General features: G+C 39.9%; 1 pseudogene; it reads right to left on the bottom strand.

Annotated features, from left to right (window-relative positions):
• Window positions 1-12,654: 12,654 nt before the first annotated feature.
• The window catches only part of LOC137651727 (zinc finger protein 83 pseudogene), a 97,507-nt pseudogene continuing 92,878 nt past the window's right edge, over window positions 12,655-17,283 (bottom strand).

Genomic DNA, 17,283 nt, shown 5'->3' with positions numbered 1-17,283 from the left:
CTTTCTTTCCTTACAGGAGGAAGCTAAGATGAAGTGTGTAGTCCTCTGCAACCACAAAAGTAGGGACTTTTGTGGCCACAAGATGTGCAGGTCTCATGGCCCCTGCTGCATCGTACCCGGATCCCTGAGGTACTGGGACCTGTATTTCAAACATATATCATATCAATGATATAAACAATCTAGTACTAATTCACTCTTTTTTCTCCCTTACAGGAGGAGCCAATGGCAAAGTGTACAATTGTATTCTGCAACCACAAGAGTAAGGACTTTTGTGGGCATACAATGTACAGGTTTCATGGTTCTGCTGCATCGTATCTGGATCCCTGAGGTTCTGGGACCCGAAGAGTCGCTCCAATCGCCTGACCTTGCTGACCGACGGCTTTGTAAAAGATATCCTTGACACTACGGAGTCAAGGGATACAGCAAGGGAAACCCACCAAAGGTGAATATGAGACTTCCAGAAAAACTCTCCGGTACCTTACCTACCTAACAAAACTTTGTAGTGCCTACTGGTCCCTAAATCTCGATCGAATACGTTTGGGCTTCAGGAACAGGTCCAGAATCCCTCTATCCAACGGACCGTGGATATGGATATCAACAGACACTGCAAAGCTTAGACATCCACCAAGATAGGATGTCAGAGGTGTCCACTGACACCGGACAGGACCTACTGCTAGAAGGCCCTAAATAAGGAATGGTTCAATCACCCACGGAAAAAGAAGGATCCGTTTTGACGGTGACTGAGGTCCGTCAGCTCACTGTGCCGGCATATCAACTTATGCCCTCAACCTCTTCAGCCCCAACTGGCTAGACAGGTCGGCAGGAGCGAAACACTCCTAGAGTCGATCCAGCAGACGCTGACACTGCTCCGGAAGGAACAAGAGGAAAATAAGCAAGATCTCAAAGAGATGAAGAGAGAGGTACAGGGAAGGAAATGCCGTGGCGCTTCCAGGGGCTCCGCTAAGCTCCTTAAAATATCTGACCTCCCTCACTGCTCCCAACCAACCCCTGGAGATAGACGGAACACATGCCCTTGTTGAATGGGAAGCTTTATATCTCCTAGAAATTGGGGTTTAATCCCCTTGAAGAGCTTCAACTCTGGCCCAGCTTTCAGCGTACCCAGATTGCTATGTGAGACTACGAGATGAACCTACATCCCGTGAGGAGACTATACCAAAGGAAGTCATTATCCTCGAACATGACAAGGCTCAAGCCATCCTTACCAAGACCCGGAAAGGGGCCGGATATACTAACTCCAAAGCCTCAGCATTGAGCAAGAAGCATCCAACCTTCATTGCTCCTTCCTCCTGAACCTTCCCCCTTTTCCGGGAAATCCATAGACTGTGTCATGAGAGCAGTTGAAGAGGGAAAACCCTGCCCAATCCAAGAGAAATATAAACCATTATCTTTGGCTACGCCAACCTGCGAGGAGGAGTGGAAAGTGGTACATCTAACCTTCTCTGTCTTGAGATTGGATCCGGAGATAGCAGGCTAGCAGTTTAAGGTGACCGTCCGCGGTGGTATTTTGGCATACCAACTTGAAAAATTCAAAAATCGTTTTATTGTCTCTCTGTATAGAGAAACATATCGTACATGCTCTCCAGAAGTTTCAACCCATTATTTTTACAAATAACGAAGATATAGAGGTTTTTAAATGATGACGTCATCCTTACTGTGTCGTCTGCATGACTTAGTTTGACAAAATCGTCTTTGTGTGTAATTTTGCATTTATATAGCGATTTTTCACTTATATTTCGATCTATCGTACGTCTGGCAGAAATGGAAGGCATTGGTAGAGTGTAGATGAACGAAGTCTACTCCTACAATAACAGAAGCCAAAGTTGCCAAAGATGTATAGAAGTTATAATGTATGCCTATGTTTACTTGAAGTTCGTATGTACATTGTGTTTCCACAACGCCTTCGGGAACATTATAGCAAGGCCAATGTTACCTAAGGTTGTAGAAAGAACAAATAGTCAATCATTTTTCCAAACAATGAAAATAGCGGTCTTTAAATGATGACGTCATCCTTATGGCGTCGTCTGCCTGACTGAGTTTAACAGGTGCGCAGTTCTCTCTCTCTCTCTCCCTCTCTCGAATTATTTACCACTGCCATTTATACAAATACTTTTATTCTCTCTCTCTCTCTCTCTCTCTCTCTCTCTCTCTCTCTCTCTCTCTCTCTCTCTCTCTCTCTCTCTCTCTCTCTCTCTCGAATTATTTAAAACTCCCATTTATACAAATACTATAATAACAATGTTCAACTCACTCTCTCTCTCTCTCTCTCTCTCTCTCTCTCTCTCTCTCTCTCTCTCTCTCTCTCTCTCTCTCTCTCTCATGTTTCGAAATCTCATACCTCTGGCAGAAATGAAAGGCATTGGTAGAGGGTAGGTGAATGAAAAACTACCAGCTACGAACACATCACAAAGTTTCCAAAGACATATAGAAATTATAATGCATGTGTTTATTTACTTGAAGTTTGTATGTTGATTGTGCTTTCACAACGTCCTCTGGAATTTTATAGCAATGCCAATGTTACATAAGGTGATAGAAAGAAAACAAAGTAAGTGGAGAACAAGAAAACAGACCCCAAAGATGCCAAAGATGTATAGAAGTTATAATGTATGCGTTTGTTTACTTGAAGTTCGTATGTACATTGTGTTTCCACAACGCCCTCGGGAACATTATAGCAAGGCCAATGTTACCTAAGGTTGTAGAAAGAACAAATAGTCAATCATTTTTCCAAACAATGAAAATAGCGGTCTTTAAATGATGACGTCATCCTTATGGCGTCGTCTGCCTGACTGAGTTTGACAGATGCGTAGTTCTCTCTCTCTCTCTCTCGAATTATATACCCCTGCTATTTATACAAATACTTGTATTCTCTCTCTCTCTGTACATCCTTTTATTAGATAATAGAATGAATCTCTTTTTTCATTTGTTCGTATATCCTTGCAAAAATTCTTATTCTCTCTCTCTCTCTCTATCATCTTATTTTATAATAGGATGAATCTTTTTCATTTGTTCGTATACCCTTGTAAAAAAATACTTCTCTCTCTCTCCCTCTCTCTCTGTACATCCCTTTATTAGATAATAGAATGAATTTCTTTTTCATTTGTTCGTATACCCTTGTAAAATATACTTATTCTCTCTCTCTCTCTCTCTCTCTCGAATTATATACCCCTGCTATTTATACAAATACTTGTATTCTCTCTCTCTCTCTCTCTCTCTCTCTCTCTCTCTCTCTCTCTCTCCAATTATTAAAAACTCCCATTTATACAAATACTATAATAACAATGTTCAACTCTCTCTCTCTCTCTCTCTCAATTTGAACTGTCATCTATATCAGCCAAAGGCTCTCTCTCTCTCTCTCTCTCTCTCTCTCTCTCTCTCTCTCTCTCTCTCTCTCTCTCTCTCATGTTTCGAAATCTCGTACCTCTGGCAGAAATGAAAGGCATTGGTAGAGGGTAGGTGAATGAAAACTACCAGCTACGAAAAAATCACAAAGTTTCCAAAGACATATAGAAATTATAATGCATGTGTTTATTTACTTGAAGTTCGTATGTTGATTGTGCTTTCACAACGTCCTCTGGAATTTTATAGCAATGCCAATGTTACATAAGGTGATAGAAAGAACAAAAGGTAAGTGGCGAACAAGAAAAAAGAACCAAGAAAGAGGGAAACATGGATAAGAGTACAAAGCTGAAACCTGCTAACTAAAACACTAGCAACAATTAGAGATCGCTGGCAACTCATAACATAGGAATAGTAAACTGAGGGTTCAAATACCTCCTTTAGGGTGCATTTATGTAGGAATGAACAATAAAAGTTATCATAATAATATTATCTTGATTTCTTTTAGAAAAGAAGCGAAAGCTTGCTGCAAATCTTTGGGAGCTCATAACTCAAAAACATACTTATTCCCACTTAGGTACATTTTTCTCACTTATTTGTTGTTCGATATTAGAGAAAAAGATATCGTTGAAAAGAAGAATAAAAATTCCACAATTCTGTCAGACAAAATTTTGATTTTCGTTTTACATTTTTTTTCACGATTATTTTCCGTCTAGACGAGGAAAAAAAATAAAAATTCATTAAAAAAAACAGAAAGGAAAATCAAAATTCTGTCTGACAAAATTGTTCGGTTGTTAGAGTAGTTTTTGTGGTATAAGTTTCAATACAATTGGTATTATAGTAGTGGGGAAAAATGTACCCAAATATTTTGTTTAAATCATGATTTTTGCTCATAAATCCAAAAGTTTTTGATCAAATGACTTGAAATTTTTATATGATGAAGGTATTATATGTGTCTAAAACATATATAGAAATTGTGTAATTTGGATCATTAGGAAAAAAAAATGGCGGACATGGCGGACGGTCCCCTTAATGAGAACCTTCCAAAGTTGTCAAACCCTCCTTTGAGAAGGGAATAGGAGATGAACGATAGTCTTACTGCATCCTTGTCTCAGCAGAACTGCTTAAAAATATGTGCAGGACTTTAATAACACCCCAGAAAACTGATTTCATCATGTATTTGGAGCCTAGACCCTTTCCACAGGAAGTGGTCCAAGAAGTCATTACCAAAGCCACCACAGAGAGTAGGAACCTGCTCCAAAAGTGGGGCATGTCCTCAAAGAGGAAATCATCATTAGAACTGCACAATTTCCGACCGTGACCATGATCACGGTGCCTCAAATGGTAGTCCAGCTGTAAACCACCCTCCAGATGGTCTCTCATCAGCTAGTAGCCAGTTACCTGTATCTAATCCAGGCTTTTAAAAGGACTCGACCACTTTTCGGTCCTACAATGGTAAGGGCCCAAAAGAGGATCCTCCGGAAATCCCCCAAGGGTGGAGGAGGACGTGGTCACGGAAACATATCCACAGGAACCTCTAACAATGAGAGGTTCCAGGTAGGAGGTAGACTTTTCCACTTTCGGGATCATTGGACCTTCGATCCCTGGGTCCATCTTTCCAAAAATTCTTCCGACACTTCCCCCTTATTGGAAGAATATACCTCAAAACTCTTGATCAAGAAGGTAATGAGGATAGCGAAGTCCATCTAAATTTAGGAAGGCTGTCTTGCGTTCCCAAGAAAGACTCGGACAAACCCAGAGTCATTCTAGACTTGTCTTCACTCAACAAGTTCATTGAGAACAACAATAGACCTGGCAGTTGCTTATTGGCACCTACCAGTCAGTTGCCCCCTCTCCTCTTACCTAGGATTCAGGCTACAGAAGACAAAATTTGTCTTCGCAGTCATGCCCTTTAGACTGAACGTAGCCTCAAAGGTACTGTATTCGCAATGCTAACGGACACGATTGTCCAGCACCTATGCTCCAAAAGAGTACAGGTAGTAGCATAACTCGTAAGGCAGCATCCAAGGCTACTTGTCTGCAAGCGGCCGGAAGGGTGATCCAGTTCCTGGAACACCTGTGTCTCAAGATCAGTCGCTAGAAGTCTCGCCTTTCTCCAGCTCACAAGTTTCAATGGTTGGGAATCCATGGGAACTTGCGGTGACACCTCCTCTCCATTCTATTAAAGAAGAGGAGAAATAGCGGCATCTGTCAAGAGACTAATCCAACACAAGAGGATTTCAAAATGCCAACAAGAAAGAGCACTGGGCTCTCTCCGGTTCGCAGTAGTGACAGGCCCCATGCTAGAAGCACAGCCAAAGGATGCGCCAGGGGTCTGGAGAAGATACGAATCAAACTCTCGAAGAGATCAACAATGTTGACACTGACCCAATTGCGCACGCCATTAAGGCCGTGGTCAATGAATAAGAGCTTAGCACAGACAAATTTCTTGCAACCACCACAAACATCAGTGGTGATACGCATCAACATCTTGGAGGCTATGACAGTCCTCCTGATGTTCAGAAGACTATCCCCACACAGAACAGTCCACATCAGATTGGCTCTCAACAACGAGGTGATAGTAATATGTCTAATCGACAAGGCTCGAGTTCATCTCACATCAACTAAGTGATGTTAGCCATCCTCCGCCTGGCAAGGAAGAGATGATGGCATTTATCAAGCAGTTCCTCTTCAAAGGTTCCACGATATGACGGCGGATGCTCTATCCGGACGAAAACCGATAAGAGACAGAATGGTCCCTAGACGAAGACTCATTCTCCTTTATTTTTGATAAAGTCCCGGAACTGCAGATCGACCTCTTCACAACAAGCGACAGCAAGAAACTACCTCGTTATGTAGCCCCTTACGAGAACCTTAAGCGGAAGCAATAAACATCATGTCTCTCGACTGGAATGGATGGAATCAAACTTACCTGTTTCCACCAACCAATCTCCTGCTAAAAGTCCTCTGCCTTACCCCGTTTTATCCAAACTGGTATAGAAGTCAACTGTTACATTTCATCCTCGAGAACCAACAACCTGCATCTCATGATTTTTTCGCCCTAACAGCGAACAAAAGGTTGGGATCTCGAAGAATGTGGCCAACTTCATTGTAGAGGACAAGTCAAGTCCGATCAGGAGACAATGCGGATTGCCTTGGAAGAAAGGGGTAAGCCTCGTGAAAACAAAGGGACTTACAGAAATTTCAACAGGTTTCTGTCTCTCTTCTTTCACCTACTTGGACGAGGCCTGACTTGCACCACGATAACCACGTGTAAGTCGGCCCTGACTAGACCTCTTCTATACGCCTTTGAGACGAACCTCATAAACGAATCCCTTTTAAGGTACCAAAGCATGCACTAGACCCAAGCCGACAATCCCTCCAAAGCCCATTACATGGGCATTGGTCAAGTCTTGCACTATGCTTCAAACCTGAACAATGAGTATTGTACTCTAGAAGAGCTAACACGGTAACTTGGTTTTCTGTTCGCAATAGCCTCAGGGGCTAGAGTTAGTGAAATATTGGCCTATCAGGGATGCAGGCCATATTCAGTTCACAGAAGAGGAGAACTGAATCCTTTCCCCGATCCTACTTTCTAGCCAAAAACGGGCTGCCCACCAAAAGGTGGGGTCCTTGGAGAATCTGCCCACTGAAGAAAGATGTCTCCCTATGCCCATTAGGGTGTTGTAAGGTCTATCTTCATAGAACTTCAGACTTCAAGGAAGGACAGCTCTTCCGAGGCAAAACCTCAGGATCAAAATCTATCCCTAAAATAACTAAGAGCAATGCTCACTTCCTTATACGCATAGCGGATCCTGACAGCTCACCCGCAGTTCATGATCCTAAGAAAATTGCTTCTTCACAGAACTTCTTCCAATACTATATGAAACAAGTACATAAATAAGATATGTTGTGGTGGCGGCGGGTAGTTTTAGAAACCTGTCGTCTAAGCCTGCGACGAACAGTGAACTGCTTTGGGACTTTCCAGTGCATCGGGTGCATGGGTACATTTCCCCTCGAGTGCAAATCACAACGATGATTAACACAGTTCCATATAGGTGCATATCTGACCGATAACACCAGTGCCGAGTGAACGTTGCGTCACAGTGTTCAGGCATTTCCAAAATCTGTACAAATCAGTCAGATTTGGTTTCACATCTCCATTGAGTGGCATCATTTTGATGAAATTACATATTTTTCCCAAAAGGAGAAAGTATGGACCCTGATGTGTTTTCAATGCCGGATCAGATTCATACCTGATTGTAACTACATTTGATAACCTAGTTACAAGGTAAAATACTAAATGTATTTGCATCTTATTGCTGCTATCTCAGTTACAGATGAATAAAGCATACTAGAGTTTTAATTAAACCCTAGAAGGGCCCAACTTCAAATCAGAGTACAGATTTCCAAGTGATAAAAGGTAATCTCTGAGATTTACCGTCCGTCCCTTTGGAGATACAAACTTTGAATCCTTATAGTCGAAATTGACACTTTCCCTGTAGGGGGCAGGAAGGCCTAAGCTAGTTCCAAGCTTAGTGGATACGAGAAATAACTGTAATGTCATATATAAAGGTCTAGGAGACCATATAAGGAACTCATTCAAAGTAAAGGCACTTATACAAATCCAAAGATATAGTACTTTCAAGTAATTCTCTGGTATATTTCTAGCAGGACGACATGGCTGAGCCCAAAAAATGGATTTTGAGCAAAGCGAAAAATCTATTTTTGGGTGATATCACCATGTCGTCCTGATGGACCCTCCCTTCTTTCAAAAAGGAGTTTACAATTATGTAACGTAAGACACCACCTGAAACTACTCTATCTGCGGCTATCCATGCTTAAATGTAACAAGGAATAGTTACGCCATAGTAGTACGGGGAGGGGATCCACCAGGTAACCTTGATAACGGCTGCGCTTCAAACTCGCCACTCTTCCCCCTCAAGGCGAAAACTCTATTCGGGGTGAAGATTGCTGTGTGTCGTATCAAGAAATACGTCCCCTGATATTAAGCGATATCCTTAAAAGTTATATTAAGGATACTTGTACCAGGAGTTAGAATTCTGGAGACCTGAGGTCAATTCTCTGGGAGTATCACTGTAGCCAAATATCCCTTAGAAAGCTACCTAAAGGAACCTTCCATCAGGACGACATGGCGATATCACCCAAAAACAGATTTTTCACTTTACTCAAAATCCGTTATTGGCTGCTTTCAGCTTCGCTGAAATGATACTCCACAGTTAACAGCGTAAGGTTTGTATTTTTCACAGGAACAAAAGAAATCTGATTAAGGCAGGTAGCACAGAAACTGTAACACAATTATGGTCTCTAGTAAGTGAAAATTACCCGCCAGCTACAACTACTACCACCTGAAGTCATAATCGTATCAAAGGTTGAAGGTTTGTATGATGTGCAGGAAGAAACTAATAATAGAAGTTAAAATACAAAACAATTTCAGCATAATAACACATCAATTAATTGAAATTCCACTTTGTACCAAATCATTAAAGAAAGATGTCCCAAAGTAATCAGTTCCTCCTGCAGCGCATACAGCATAAGATTAGCAAACAAATTTATAAAAACACTTTTATTTTCTGTTGTCCAAGTATTTCCTTTAATCATTTAATTCCAACAAATACTTTTCATGTTTCTAACTGTTAAATCTTCCTAAGCAATAAAGGATATAAAAGGTACAGTACAATGAGGAGGTGCATTGTACCGTTATTAACGATAGCAATAAAATTAACAAAGGCTAAGGAAATAAAGGTAAAAGATAATGAGAATGTGACCATAAATTGATGTTTACATTTTGTCAGCTGATATTTATAAACGAAAGTAACGGCACTTCAGTTTAAATTGCTTTAATTTTAATGAATTCGTTTTTAAAGCGCCGGTAATAATACAATAATACCAGCAATAAAAATAAAATAAGTTTGCATGGAGTTTAGTGCAGGTAAAAGTACCTAGCGAAGGCTGGATTAAATTAGTCTAAGCCTACTGTATGTCTCAAACTTTACCTACGATGTATAAGGCGTAAGGCAATTTTTCAGCCAAAATTTTTTGAAAAAAGTGCGTCCTATAGGCCGTCAAATACGGTAATCCTCAGCTCGGGCACCCGCTTTTGGAAAGTGGCAGTGACTTTTTAAAAAAAGGTTAGGAGTTAGCCCACCTTAGTGCAGCATTTATTTGGGAAAATCCCCCTTTTGCGACTGTGACTGTAACCTAACTACCGCGAAGAGCAAGGGCCGACTGTAACTGGATCTGGTTCATGCTCCCATACCTTATCTTTTACTTCCATTTTGTATTCTTTACATATTTTACAATGTATATATTTACAGATCTTATTGTGGTGAGCTGTGTAGCGACCATCTGCAAGCAGAATCTGGCAGGCTGAAACCAGATGGCCAACACTCTCAACTGCTACAAGATAAAAACTGCACTGGTCGTTTCCTGATACACCAGCCATTTTCTTGAGGCCGTTTGTTAGGAGGGCTTGGTCTTTTGCTCCTATTATCATCCTTTCTCCATCAAAACCTAAATTTCCATTCCTTATCCATCTAAGTGACTCTTCTTTGTCTATGCAACTTTTTTCCAGTTCTTGGAATCTTCCTGCTCTTCCATGGTGTTCCAAACTTTTCATTCTAAGTTTCTCCTCTCTAGAACTGAATTTCTGCCTGGTCTTTCTGGCTATCATTGTTACTAGTGTCTGTTCCGTGCCCTTTGTTTCTTCTAGCAAGTCACCAGCGAAGTTCTTAGCTTGCTTTGTTATTGATGTTAGTTGGCTCAGGACTTCATTATGATGTTGGGTAACCTTTTTGATGTTTTCATTCATCCTCAGAGCTTTTTAAGTATTGCCCTATACTTACTATTGATGCTCTGTATGCTTGATTGATCTCGATTAAGCCTAGTCCACCTTCTCTGTGTGAGAGGTATATTCTATCTATACACTGGTTTCTATATGTGACTTTATGCAGGGTGAGAATCTTTCTGATCTTAACATCTATCGTATCTATGTCACCTTGCGGCCGGTCTACAATACCAAAACCATAGGTCACCACTGGTATCACTAGCTGATTTATTGCATTGATCTTCTTTAGGCGGCTGATGTACTATTTCTTTATCGTTTCTCATTTTCTTGTGTTCTATACAATTATTTTCTTCTATTCCCAAGTATCTACATGCAGGATCCTCTGGCAGATCTACAAACATGCCTTCCTCTACTTCTATTCCTTCTGGTGTTACATTCTTCCCCTTTCTTGATAGAAATCTCAGCACATTTATCTAATTCAAAGTCAATGCAGATGTCACTTGAACATCTGTGGATTGTCCTAACTAGTTCTTCCAGTTTTCTTCTATTGTCTGCATATAGTTTGAGGTCATCCATGAAGAGTAGGTAGTTCACTCCTTTATTTGTCTTTTCTACTTCTGCTTTTGCTTAGGTCATAGCCGGTGTTAAGGTCATTCAAGATTTTACTAAGCGGATCTATGGTCAAGCAGATGAGAAGTGACGAGAGGCTGTCACCCTGGAATATTCCTCTTTGTATTTTTACGTCTGGAATTACTATCTGGCCCTGAGTGTGTTTAAGACAGATGGTGTCTTCCACTTGACCATCTTCTTTCCTTATTGGTATTATATAATCCCGACATTTAAGTATCCAGATGAGTGGCACACTGTCAAATGCCTTCTTATAGTCTATTCAAGCCATATTAAAGTTCCTTTGCCTTTTTCTTACAGTCTTCTAATATTGTTTTTTAATTAGCAATTGACCTTTGGTTCCATGTTTATTTCTAATACATTCCTTTTGTTCTTTTTCCTTTTATATGCTTTGATCTAGGTGTTCATAGATCTCATCTCCTATAACTCCAGTGAGCCATTTGTAGGTTGTTGGTAGACAGCAGATGGGCCTACATTTGTTGGGGAGATCGGTCTCAGAACTCTTAGGGAGAAGAGAGGTGTTTCCCGTTGTAAGCCACTCTGGTGATTCTTCTTCTCCTCGTATCTTTTTTGAGAAGGCTTGTTCATCGGTGTGGTGTACCGCTGTGATCTTTTTTAGCCAGAAATTTGGAATCTTGTCTACTCCTGGTGCCTAATCAGCTTGGGCCGTTCTTCCATTGATATTGTTTTGGTTTCTTCAATTTCATTGTCTAGTTCCTCTTCTAATTCCCATTGTTCACGGTCAAACTCTGTTCCGATGTTTCTTGGTCGCCTAGGTGAAGTGTGGTTTCCATTTCTTCTGGCAAGGTTACTTGGTTCTTCTGTACCTGTGCTAGAGCTTGAGGGAGAGGTTGTGGTCTTCTGAGGTGCTGGTGGTAATGGTCTTTGCCAGACTTGATCTGTATTTTCCACAGCATTTCCATGGGTCATTTCAAAGGGCTCCTCTAAGGGACATTTGAGTCTTTTTATCATATCTCTAACATCCTCACTCATCTTTTGAATTTCTGCTTCATTAAAGTATTGATGTGCAATGAAATCAAATTTCTGGGTGGTGAGCCTTGAGCTAGATATACCGATCTTATTTGGGCAGTGATGATGGAATATTCTCTGCCCCTCATTGCATCTTTCTCTTTGTCTGGTAAACTTTTCTTTGGTATACTCCATGGCCCATATCAATAAAAATTCATCTTCTCTTTCCCATCTACTTGTTCTTTATACTTGTTGTTCACTTACCTCTCTCTCTTCGTAGTCACTCTTTGCTTTGGCCTTGGCTTCTTTTTTTAACTTTTCTATTTCTTCTTAAGGAAGATATTTTGGAGTTTGTGAAACTATCGATGCTCTTAGTCTTGTATTGGTGGCAGCAATTTTCTCAGGTGGTAAATCTGACTCTCTAATTTTTTCCTTGAATACCTGGTTTCTACGTCTGGCCCACCCCTCATACCTTGAGTAGGTGAAGCAGAAGAGGAGTACTTTCTTCTCTGCAAGGGACCATTCAATCTTTAAAAGAGTCTGGTTTTCCTTTTGATTCCTTACCTTGATGGTTGCTGGGCCACAGGATCAGGATTTTGCTGATTTGGTGGGGATCCCTGCTGGATGCTCGATGCACAGATTGAAGTTCCACCATTGCTCTCAACAACCCGCAAAGTACAGGGATGAGTTGAGGGGACCGTTTTATCCTGATTGGTACCTTTCCAGCATCTTTGCTCGACATTTTTTTTATTCGAGTTCCTCATTGTCTACGGCTTCTTATTTTATCCAAAGCTACCCTTACCTTGATTATTCAAAGTGAGGGGTTGCCCCATTCGCAACCTAAGGAACGCGCTCGATGGCCCGATGTGAAGTCACACCAGCGGCCAGATGAGAAGTCACACCAGTGGCCCGAGGAGAAGGCAAACTGGTGGCCGAGGAGAAGGCACACTGGTGGTTCGAGGAGAAGGCACAACAGTGTGAATTCTAAAATGTCTTGCGAGATTATTTTTCACAGAAAATGCTTTTTTGCAGACACTGCACTTGAATGGCCTCTCCCCAGTGTGAATTCTATAATGTTCTGTGAGGTGAATTTTCTCCGAAAATGTTTTGTCACAGACATTGCACTTGAATGGCTTCTCCCCAGTGTGAATTTTAAAATGTCTTGTGAGATTAGTTTTCACCGAAAATGCTTTTTTGCAGACATTGCACTTAAATGGCCTCTCCCCAGTATGAATTCTATTATGTTCTTTGAGATGAATTTTCTCTGAAAATGCTCTGTCACAGACACTGCACTTGAATGGCTTCTCTCCAGTGTGAATTCTATAATGGCTTCTGAAATAACTTTTATGAGAAAATGCTTTGTCACAGACACTGCACTTGAATGGCTTCTCCACAGTGTGAATTCTATAATGACTTGTAAGATTACTTCTCTGAGAAAATGCTTTGTCACAGAGATTGCACTTAAATGGCTTCTCGCCAGTGTGAATTCTGTAATGTTCTATGAGAATCCTTTTCTCAGAAAATGATTTGTCACAGTCACTGCACTTGAATTGCTTCCCCACAGTGTGAATTCTATAATGACTTGTAAATTTACGTTTTGCAGAAAATGCTTTGTCACAGAGATTGCACTTAAATGGCTTCTCCCCCGTGTGAATTCTAAGATGTGCAGTGAGAACAACTCTCTTAGAAAATGCTTTGTCACAGACATCACACTTATATGGTTTGTCCCCTGTATGAATTCGTGATGTGCAGTAAGACAGCTTCTCTGAGAAAATGCCTTGTCACAGATACTACACTTGAATGGCTTCTCTCCCATGTGAATTCTATAATGTTTTGTGAGATTACTTTTTTCAGTAAAGGATTTATCACAGATATTGCACTCAAATGGCTTCTCCCCCGTGTGAATTCTATAATGGTTTGTGAGACGACTTTTCACCGAAAATGCTTTGTCACAGACACTGCAATTAAATGATGTCTTCCCAGTGTGAGTTTCATTATGTTTTTCAAGATTAACTTCATTAGAAAATGTTTTGCCGCATTCTCTGCATATGAACTGACCTCCAGTGTGAATTAACAAGTGAGTGTTGGGGTCAACTACATCACAAAATTGTTTTTCATAATTTCCTACCACAAATGACTCATCTTTCGTACCATCATCAGTGTGAGTTTTGAAATAACTTTCCTGACATAGAGGTTTTCCCAAGCCATTGGTTTTTATCTGTTTCTCTTTCTGTGAACATTTTAATTCCCTTCTTTCGTTTATTCTGTCCTGTTTCCTACTAGATACCAACTGTATCCCATATTCCTCTTTCTCACCTTCATTTACACTCTCCTCCTCTTTATTGACTTCCATTTTTCTGATTTTAAATTTCTCCTGACTCACTGATGCATCAGTGTCAAAAGAATATTTCATGTCACCTTCACTTGACTCACATATTTCTGGTTCTGTTTTTGAATATTTAATGTCACCTTCACTTGACTCAAATACTTCTGGCTCTGCTTTGAATTCCATGTCTAAATCCATGAAAAGAGAGCCATCATTAAAGAGCACACTATCAACTAAATCATTATTTTCTAACTTGACAGCAGTGTGTGTACACGAATATTCTATTTCTTTTTTCACTAGAAATTCCAGTTCCTCAGAGTTCCTCATCATCTCCTTATTACAAGATGACATCCTCCTCAATATTATCATCAACAGTGTACAATGATAAAGCTAACACTAAACATCCTATTCTTTACATGAGTCTTAAAATATGAATCCTTCTTTCTTTTTTCCAGTCTTGTATCTCTTGAAGATATCTTCATTAGTTTACACAATCTTGCAAAAAGAGGTGGATGATTATTTCCTTTGGGATGAAAGGTCTGAAATAATAGAGAACAACTATCAGTGGAGAAGGGCATGTTAGAAATGTTGGAGTTTTCTGAAATAAAATTAAAATATTTTAAAAGAAGAAATTTTCAAAAAGAAATTTGTAAATTTATTTTTCCTATTCACACTCATTTGAGTCCTTTAATTAAGGAAATTACGTCAGCACAAACTAGAATTGGTCACTAAAATAGAAACAGATAATGAGTAGTTATCTGACTGGAGAGGGTGCTAGGCAAGCAACCCCAGGGAGCCCCCCCCCCCCCTTATAGTAACCTCATAACTCACTTTTCATGCTTTGGACCAGAACTTAAAAAGGTAGTTTGAGGAGTGAAGTTGGATTAAAGGACTCAATTTAGTATGGCTAGGATAAATAATAATTACTCTTAAAATTTACTTGTTCCTACTTATTATAAAAACTCTTGTCATTTAATTAGGGTGAGTCACAGATAAGATGATTGGAAAGCCGCTTGGAATCAAAACTGGAAGGTTCTGTAATTTCTCTGGAAGTATTCCAGGCTTGATCTGTGGCAAAGCAAAAGCATGGCCACTATCACCACTTATCTGTTTATCATAAGGATGAGAAACTGATAGACCCTGGTTTGTACATGAATCATACCGTCCCATGTAATGAGTAATCTGGGGAAGGGACATCAGTAAGAATCACATATCAAGTACAGTTATCCCTCCTTAATCACGGGTTCAAGCTTTGTGGATTTGGTCATTTGCAGTACAGAAAAACCTATAAAATTACAAATTTGCAAGTAATTGGTACAAACCTGTAGCTATTTATTAGAGATTATCTTTTAGAAAAACTGGAAGACAAGCCATTAAGACTTTTAAATGAGACAGAAAATACCCAAACCGCTAGTTAGGGGGGTTATGAAGGGTAGCTGGGGGGGGGGGGGGTTTGCCCTATACCCCTCTCACTCACACACCAATGAATCCCAGTCACTTTTTGATTGTTTTATTGATTAGATGTTTTCTGGCATCCTTATATCCAAGGTCAATGATGCAGATATAATCTATTGTGAATAAAAAATAAAAGAATATTCAATTAAAACCATAATAGCAAAAATGTAATTTTAAAGTTAAATACCTTTCAGAAGACCTGTTCCTGAAGTACAGTAAAGCTAAAAATACCACTAGCATGGTAGGACACATCATGTCCAAGAATATTGGCAAGGATGAAACTGCCATCCTCACCTCGAGCCTTAAACAGATATCCATTTCTTTCACTGCTATAAGTGGGGCTTTTTGGTCAACAAATGCCTCACTGTCGATGGTACCAAACAGACGTCGCAATATGGCTAGTATTGGCCAATAAGCAGAAACTCGTGTCAACCGAGAGTGACCAATGCGGAGACGACAAAGAGTAGTCTCCCACTTTTGGAAAATCATGTAATACTTCCCGGGGGATATAACATTCGTTATTTCTCGGATCTTATATCCAACAAAACTATCCCAATTCTGTTGCCAGTTATTAGAAATCAAATTCTTAATGTTAGGTAAAGAATCATCACAAAGAATGGGATACCTTCTTGGTCGCAACTCAGCTGCAGCATTCTTTGCCAGCGAATCTGCCTTCTTATTTCCACACACACCTACGTGTGCCAGAGCCAAGCAAAATTTAACTGTTATACCTGTCAGTCCAATAATAAAAAGCAATTCTAAGATCTTTAAAACTAATGGGTTACTGGATTAAAAACTTCTAAAGCTTGAAGGACACTCCTCGCATCACTAAAAATAGGAAAATTACCCACCACTTCCAACGCTATTTTTTCAGTGGAAATTAGTATGCCATATAGTTCAGCAGTAAATATGGAAGCTGTTAGAGGAAGTGCACTTCTACAATTAAAACCATTACTATATACTCCAAATGCAATGACAGGATCGGATTTGGAGCCATCAGTATATATAAAAGTCAATTCCGTATGTTCTGCAAAATGTTCCGTAAAAAAGAGACCTGGCTTCTAAGTCAGTCATAATCTCTTCAACTCCAATAAAATATTTACAAAAAGATACCACTAGTAATTTCCATTGAGGCATTGATGATACTTTAAATGGGAGCACCTTCGTTCTAACTATATCAAAACTGTCTATCAATAGTTTCACAAAAAAAAAACATGAGGGTGAGGGTATTTTGGGTGTAACTCAAAATATGTTGAGTGCCTTAACAAAGCTTACAGTCTGATAGGCTAAAGAATTAAGAAGTCTTTGCAACCTAAACCAATATGGAATAATAGAAGACTTTCGGCAAAGGTCTAAGGGTAATTTTCCAGTGACAACAAGGAGGCTTGGAATAGGCATAATTCTAAATGCTCCTGTTGCCAGTCTGATAACAGAATGGTGCATAGAATAAAATATCCTCAACCGGCTAGGGGTGGCTGAGGAGTATATTTCACACTTTTAACTAATTTTTGAAAAAATTAAGGTTTTGTATAACTTTAAAATAGTTTTGCAATCTGCCCCCATGATGTATGGGACAAAAATTTTAAGTTTCAAAGCATAAAGACATTCTACTTTTAATGATTTCAAGTGAGGAACCCATGTCAACCTACAATCAAATATCAAGCCTAAACACTCAGCTTCACTTGCACATGGGATCTGTTGAGATTTGATGTACATATCCGGGTCTGGAAGTAATCCCAGAATA

The sequence above is a fragment of the Palaemon carinicauda genome, chromosome 13, assembly GCF_036898095.1.
Source record: "Palaemon carinicauda isolate YSFRI2023 chromosome 13, ASM3689809v2, whole genome shotgun sequence".
NCBI classification, from domain to species: Eukaryota; Metazoa; Arthropoda; class Malacostraca; order Decapoda; family Palaemonidae; genus Palaemon; species Palaemon carinicauda.
The sequence above is the reverse complement of the archived record's forward strand: the minus strand, read 5'-3'. Positions and strand labels throughout refer to the sequence as shown.